The following is a 7,901-nucleotide window of genomic DNA, read 5'->3' as shown; positions in this document are numbered from 1 at the left end:
TCTCAGCAACTCAACGATGTGAACAAAGAGATGAATTGTCTAAATGTAAAATAATTGCAAAAGCTTTAATTATATATTTTTATAATTTCATTGTAAATATTCAAAATAAAGGCTTTCTTAAACGCCATTTGTTGTCGTAGCTTATATTATTTCAGTGCAGATTCATGGAGGTGTATCGCAGGTTTGTTGCGCAGTTTCAGGCAAAATTCATGGAAGTTTGAGGTTGATGAGTGCACTGTTGTCAGATTGAGGAAGTTTAATTTCCTGCTAACTCTGGTGCTATCTGGGATTGTTTTCTGCAACATAAATTTCTTCTTCCTTAATTCTTGCTGTTCATAACATTCAGCTGTTCAACTGATAAGAAAAAGTGAGATTTGGTGAAATGTTGGTGTTCTGAACAACCTGTTTCATTCAGTCGTTAAACGGGAAGTTGCAGCACTATTGTCAGAATTGAGGTTTGACAGATAGGGAAAATGCGCCGTTTTTTAACCACAAATACAGCTCCAGAGGAAGAATCAAATGACTAATGTATTGGATTTAATCATATATGTGATAATTGAAATAGTCTGCGTCTTGCACTAGCCGTACACCTGTAATGAGAAATGTCATAAAAGTGACCCACCTGCTGGGTGCCTGCCCAGATGCTATCACAGGCTGCAAGTGACGGGAGTCGGAGATCTGAGGATGTACGTTGGAGAATAATGAAGTGTACAAGAGAGCAGCTGACAGTCCAAATCCTCCCACCCATAACCTCAGGGATGTGTTTCCACGTCTATTAATTACGAGCTCTTTTCCACAGAGGCCTTAAGGTCATGTTCTCTCATACCAAATGGTATAACCCGTGCTGGTCTGTGCGCCATGTGCCCAATTTGCAATAATTAACAAAAAATAAATAAATAAATAAAAATGATGTAGTGCGCAAAGCTTTTGCATTTTGAGATGGTCAGCAATTTGTGATCACAGTGCATCACTGTCAAACTTAAGACATTTTATAGATTCGTGCGTTGCACACACAACGTCAACTATAAAACTATTTTAATCATCACTGATATATTATGATACATTCATATTAGCCTGAATATAATTCCGTGCTTGAAAGATCCAAGTGATGTTGATTCCAAAAGCTTTCAGTGCATTATGATGTCTTTATGCTGTAGTAGCCCGCAGAATGAGATGAGGTCAGTTTGACGTAATGTTTTTTCTTCTTCTTCTTCAAATTAGCTATTTCAATTAAGTTAAAAACAGCAGCCAAATACTAAGAGTTTTTGTTGGAAATTTGAACAGATTTTATCAAACCATATAATTTATTTAACAGAAGAAAATTATTTTTTATCAAAAATTTTGACGTAGCCTATTTTGGACACTCAAATTTATCACTGCAGTTGGGCTGACCCTTCTCAAATGATGGGCATCTAGCAAATAACCTGCACCTCCTCTTCTCTGACTAAATGAAGCATTTAAGTGTCAGAGGAAAAGTGTGAAAACTTTTGGTTTGTTAAAGGTTGGGAGATGGACCTTTTTTGATGGGCAGATGTAATGAGAAAGAAGAAATATTTCAAACAGTATAATAAATCTTAAAGTTGGAGGATTTAAGGTTTATTTTCTGTCCACTAACAGTTGGATTTTAGGAATCAAGCTTGTTGTCCAAAAACACCAACATAATGAAAAAGTGCTTATGATTGCATGGAGAGATTTTACGAGACTACATAAATTCTTTGGTTTCATTTTTATTAAAGTGAAATATGCCTTATAAAAAATTTATTTATTGTTCCCTTTTGTTTTTAAGCTGGAATATTATTACATCTCTAACATAAAACATGTCCACAGATTGATTTTAGGCATGAATTTCTATAGTTACAGATATGTTCTAGTGTATAAGCTGAATAGATTTATTGTGGCAACACAGGCCAACATCATCCCTGAAAAGATCATGGAAATCAAAATTCTCAGCTGGAATTTTAGATTGAATTATGTTTATTTGCAGAGAGATGTCTAAATTTTCTATTTTAATTCAGGCAGTAAGGGGTAGGTTTCATTTAATTGCACCCATTTTAATAATATATATAATCTAAATACAAGGAATGTTCTCTAAGAACACCCAGTCAACACCATGTCTGCATGTAAGCAAACTTTTAACAGTCAGCTGTGAACAACCTGCTCTGGTTCGAGGAATCTTTAAAGCTTTGACTGGTGGAAAACTGAGTAGGTCATGTATTCCTAGAGTGCTATATGCCTTTAAAAAAGTCCAAACTAATAAAGCAAGAATGTGTCACACTGACCACACTTTTTTTATACTAAATTTAAGGATCTATTCTGTAGTTTTTGAGCCTTCTGTGCTCCATGTAGGGAATCCCTGATTCCTTTCCCGTTTTCAGCAAAATCCCAAGTGCCCCAGTATATCCAAACATTAGGATGGCCTATGAGTACACACGCTCCCTGACTGGAGTCACTCTGTTTTGCCGGATACCACTCGGGGTTCAGAAAACACTCCTTCATGGTGGCGGGGTTACTTCCTGCGGGACCTCTGGTCATCAATCAGGGCAGCGAGTGATACCCCCCACTGTGTTTTCTGCAGACCCTCTGTGCAGGGAGGACAGCAGGTGGGCTGCTTAGACATGATTTTTTCCCTTTTGATAAAAAGTAAGAAAAAAACCCCACATTACTTCTTTTAGCTTTTAGTGTTAAAACTTCAAGAGACTGAGCTACTGAGACCACTTGCTCATTGTAGAATACGTCCTACGTTTTGTGTCTAAACTGGTTCAGAAACTTCCCACTTGTCCATTTATTGTTACAGTTTGGCTGAATTTTAGCAAGTTATGCAATTTACAGTTGACATTTTTTGGTCAAAAGTCTGCTTTAAATGCAAATCATTATCACCATTTTTTATGTATCTCTTTGTATGGTTTATGAATGAATAATCATTAAAAAAAACTTAAAGACTTTAATCGTATTCTTTAACTAAGTTGTCTATCTAACTTTTCCCCTAAATACCTTTCTAAGTTTATATAATATTTACAATAACATCTGCGTACAGTTTGAGCACCGTATGCACCTCAAAATGTCACCCTTCACTGAACTACCCACTCACATGTGCAGTATTCAGAAATTGAAGTATCTGAAGTATACCCTGGCCAGTTTGATCACAACAGATTAATTTCTATGAATAATTAAAATAGCAACAAAGTGGTGACAGTTTTCTAAATGAGCAAGAACAGGCGTCACTGTCTTGAACTATGACGATTCACCAGAGTCTGCCATGTGTACAGGAAGAACTGAGTGTTCGGAGACCACAGTTCATTTTATGTATACTGCACACTTTCCTGGGAAGAACTTGGGCTGTGTCTACGTTATCTGTGAAACTTGTGTTAAGGGGAAAACTACCTCCGGCTGCCTGGGACTCTTTTAGTCAGTCTCGCACTTTCTCTGTTTGCACGACTCAAAGTCAACAAGAGAGCATCTCAGGACAGGGGACATAGCAGGACAGACAGGTCTTGGAAAAAGCAAAAGGAGATTCACAAGAAACCCTTTTAAAAACAGAGTGACAAGTTGGCAAAGAGTCAAATTCTGGAGTGAAAAAGGATGGCGTTAGCCCAGGCATGAACTTTCAAATACTGACTTACCATGGAAACATGGTGCATGCAAACATGCACGCTGCTCAAGCATGTTCCTTTCATGGCCTTTGACAAGTGAGATGTAGTTATGATATCCTCGTCAAAGTCATTAATGCATTGTTGGCCATAGTTGCCAGTCCATTGTTCATGCAGTCTGAAATTTCAATGAAGAGAGTAGAAAAATGGAGCATCTGCACAGACAGAATTAAAGCAACTTGAAGTTAAAAGTGATCTGATCCAAGTTTATACCACCTCAAAAGTAAAACTCCAAAGCACTGGGTCCATGACAGTGTCATTCTTGTAATGCAATCGCCATTGATTTTTTTTTTTCCACTGACTGTCCAAAGGATTTCTATGCAGGCAGAGTTACAGCTCTGTAGGCTGGAGGATGATAAATGTCTCCCTTCCATGTTCTTACTTGCTCTGGCAGCTTACCACATCAACCAGATGCTCTGAAAGCAGAAGGGACTGAGACATGATGATGACATTCAGCTTTCTAAATGAAAACGTATCATTTCACATTTGCTCTCAGGAGATTCTGCTGCTGTTTTTGGTCCTCAGAGGATACAGCAATAAACAGTGGAACCACAGGATAATACTAAATTGCAGAGGCCGGCTTTGATGATTATACGCAGATGACTAAGAGAGCATGAAATTTTGTCTGCAAACACAATTAAAATGCCCTCTTCAAAACACTGGGATAAAAGGAGGCATATTTTGGTGGAATTAAGAATGCTTGTAAGTTGTGTCTTGGTCAGTAAGAGGCATGTAAATATCAACATTTAGACAAGTTTCTAAAAGCAAAATAGTGTCTTTTTAAAATATCTGTCACCAGTCTCGCAGTGGAAAAGCATTTTAGTGAAAGCTGAGCACAGACAGAGACAGTTCTCAGAGCAGCGGGATTCTCTCTAATTTACAGACTACAGAATTAATGTTCTGCCCCAATGCCCATCTGTGACTTATTTAAAGCGTGCTGAAACATATACTGTGTAGTATGCTGCCACACGCAAGCCAAGTGCTAGAAGCAAAAAAGGCTATGTGGTGCTGGATTTAAGAGTTCCCTTCATGTTAATTTTTGGCTCAATTTCTTATTAGGTGATAATAAGATGATGACTCGTCTCCCAAAAATGTGAGCGGTTAACCACTCTACTGTCTATTGGTTTGTTGGGGGAAAATGCTGCATGAGACCCAGCTGGACCTCTGAAATAAGAGAACAGACATTTTTGTGTTTGGAAAGTATATATGTGCTTCCTAACTTAATAGCTTGCTCAATAAGTTGGCAAAAACTACTGTGATTAAATATTTTATAGGGTGAGGACAAAAACAAACTTGAGGTACTGTATGATTTTTACGAATCAGCAATAATGAGTTCATCTTTCCCTTTATGTCACAATCCTCTCCATGGCACTAAACTGGGAGTCCACTTGTAACTTTCACAAAATCTGTTTGTCAGTGGATTTTTTACTTTGATTCAAAAATAAAAGGCAAAAAAAATGTTATCCCTGTATGTGATGATTATTTTTTTGTGTGCCATCTTGTTTATAGAGATTAATCACATAGAAAAATCAAATATTTTGCATTTTCTAAAACTGTTTTTAAATCTACATAAATCCTGTCAGGCAATCCTCAAAAGTGTAGATCACTTTCCATAACTCATTCAGATGATTGCCGACACCATTTGCACTTTTCAGGAGTTTCGGTTCGGTTGTTTTGGTAAAATTTTTTTTGTATTTCATAGAAGTTGGATATGTATGTAATTACTTTTCTTCACAACAATAAATGAGACTGATCACAAAAAGCAAACTCAAGGATAAGTCTGCCGCAGTGCTGACTGGCCTGTACCAGTCGTCACCCATTTGACTGGCACTGTAATTCACTTCTTTGATTTAGTTTCATCCATAGGTCTGTAACAATTCGCACACTCCAGGTTAGGCTCTATCATCTTTTGTGATGTGGTTGCCCATTGACAACACTCTGAATGGCTGCACCTGTATTCATGGCTCTTAAGAGATAGGTCAAATACAAATACTGTGGTGATATTTAAATTTTGTTTGTGTCAGAGTGTCGAGAGCAGGACAACACTGCTGCAGCTCAACACCTATGTACTGAAGGATCAAGAACAATCAAAATAAATTAACAAAAAAACAGGATAAAATAACTATAATGATGTTAATTTAATTAAAATTAGTTGTTTGGTAAAGTTAATTTACATCAATTCTGACAGGTGTATATCTAAGTTCAAAATCATACAGCTGGGCAATGGAATTCAAAAGTGTATTATTCAAAAAGGGAATGTGTTAATTTATCTTCAGTGTTTGAGCATATTCAGAGCAATAGCCTAAGACTACTGTTCAGTGGTTTGTTTGACCCATTCACAAGTTAAATACACATTTGGAATGAAAATATTAAAGAAAAAAAAGGATTAATTACATTTTGACTTCATTTTTTTTGTTGGTTTATAACACTTGCAAGTGTATGAATTATGTGCAGATGTATCCCTCCACCAGAATAGTCCCTAGGAACTTGGAAGCAGCAAAATTCTGTTTAATCATACGCAAATGCCAGTAGCATAAAGAAATTCCTCTTTTTAATATTTATCAAACTGTCACAGGCTCGAGGTAACTGACTGTGAGATACATTATATTTGTTTAACTTCCTGTTCAGCAGAGTTAAGATAGAAGTCAGTAAAGCATTATCTAAAAGTTGCACAAAAAGTAATCAGCAGTATTAACTAGAAATTTAAAGTAGATATTAACTATTTTAACCAAAGACGACAAAAAAAAGAACCAACTTCTAACCAGTGCTCGCAAGCAGGGCCTGAAGGGATCTAGTTAGTTGGAAAAAGCAATGGTACCATAGTCTGAGGACATTGCGTGGGCACCACCCCAACACAAAGATGAGATAACAGGAAAAAAAGCACGGTGATGTGTTGTACAGGCTGAAAGCACGCAGAACCTGTTGCTCTTTTGTTAAATATTGCATGTGTAAAACAGGACCAGGGGTGAATGCTGTTGCCATACACTAAGAGATAATGCAACAAAGGGTGATAGATAAACAAAAGTGACTGTCATTAATCAAGCATTTGACCATGCCCTTCTGCTGCCACTCCCTGAGTGTTTGTGACAGCAGCGCCAGTCAGACCTGCCATCCCCTATCTGCTGTCAAAATTTAAGAAACATGTTGGCCCATAACCAAGACAGGCTCATGTCTAAATCAACACAAACTCATATGACCTATTGACTTTAGCAACATCCGGGATGAAATAAAACATGTACATAAGTGTCTGACCTTTCCCTTATTGACAGTATCATCAGGTTTAAACAACCAATATTTCTGTTTGGTCTGTTTGAGAGGAGCGAGGCCCGTGGAGCGAGTCTGCCGTGTCACAGCGTGGACAGCTGCTACAAACCGGCTCACAGTCAGAGGGAGGAAATGGGTCTTTGAAGAACACCAAGTGGAGCCAGTTGTGGAGAACCGTGCATGATGCTCTTATTGGTGCTTTTCACTCAAACATGCCTCTCCCATCTTAGCGCTCGCTCGCACGCAGCATTGACCCAAAGGGTGGCTGCTAATTTGGCATGGCGAAAACATGGGTTTAAAGTGAATGAAGGGTCTGATACAGCCACTCCACAGGGAGGGAGGGGGGAACAGCTCCACCAGCCAGACCAAATGCCATCACAGAAACACTGAAACAACCAACAAACAAAATATGGAAACAACCAACAAACGACCTGATGTGTTTTGCATCCAGTGGCATGCGAGGTACAGAAGCACCTAAAAATAACTCGTATTTAACTTCTCTAGAATTCTGCAACAGAACAGTAGTGTAGGTGCTTGTTGTTTAAAGTGAGGTTTTTATTTTCATATGTGGGGTGCATTAAAATACAAACTCTGGCCAACTGTCCTGCTGTGGTCGTGTTTGAATATCAATGGATGCAAACGTTGTATAGTAGCTCATACACAAATGTAGAGAAGGAACACATATAAAAATATTAAACCAAAAAGCTGTGGGACTGACAAATATCCTTTTATAAATCAGAATTAATACTAACCTGATGCAAGCAATTCCTTATCAATTGAACTTTATCTGTATAAAAATATTTAATGAAATTACAAATATTCTAGTACTAAGAGGTTTTCACAGTCTAAAAACTCCAAAGTAATTACATGGGTTTGGATACTTCTTTAGTTTTTTTTTTGTATTTTTTCTGTAGTTTATAATATTGGGGGAAAAAAAGTTTGACTCCTAAAATAAGTTTATTTTTAATCCAAAATCCCAGTAACTTAAGT

This window comes from Halichoeres trimaculatus, unplaced genomic scaffold (genome assembly GCF_033239565.1).
Source record: "Halichoeres trimaculatus isolate MK-OKI-2021-1 unplaced genomic scaffold, fHalTri1.1 fHalTri1_scaffold_17, whole genome shotgun sequence".
NCBI lineage: Eukaryota > Metazoa > Chordata > Actinopteri > Labriformes > Labridae > Halichoeres > Halichoeres trimaculatus.
Note: the sequence above shows the minus strand (reverse complement) of the source record.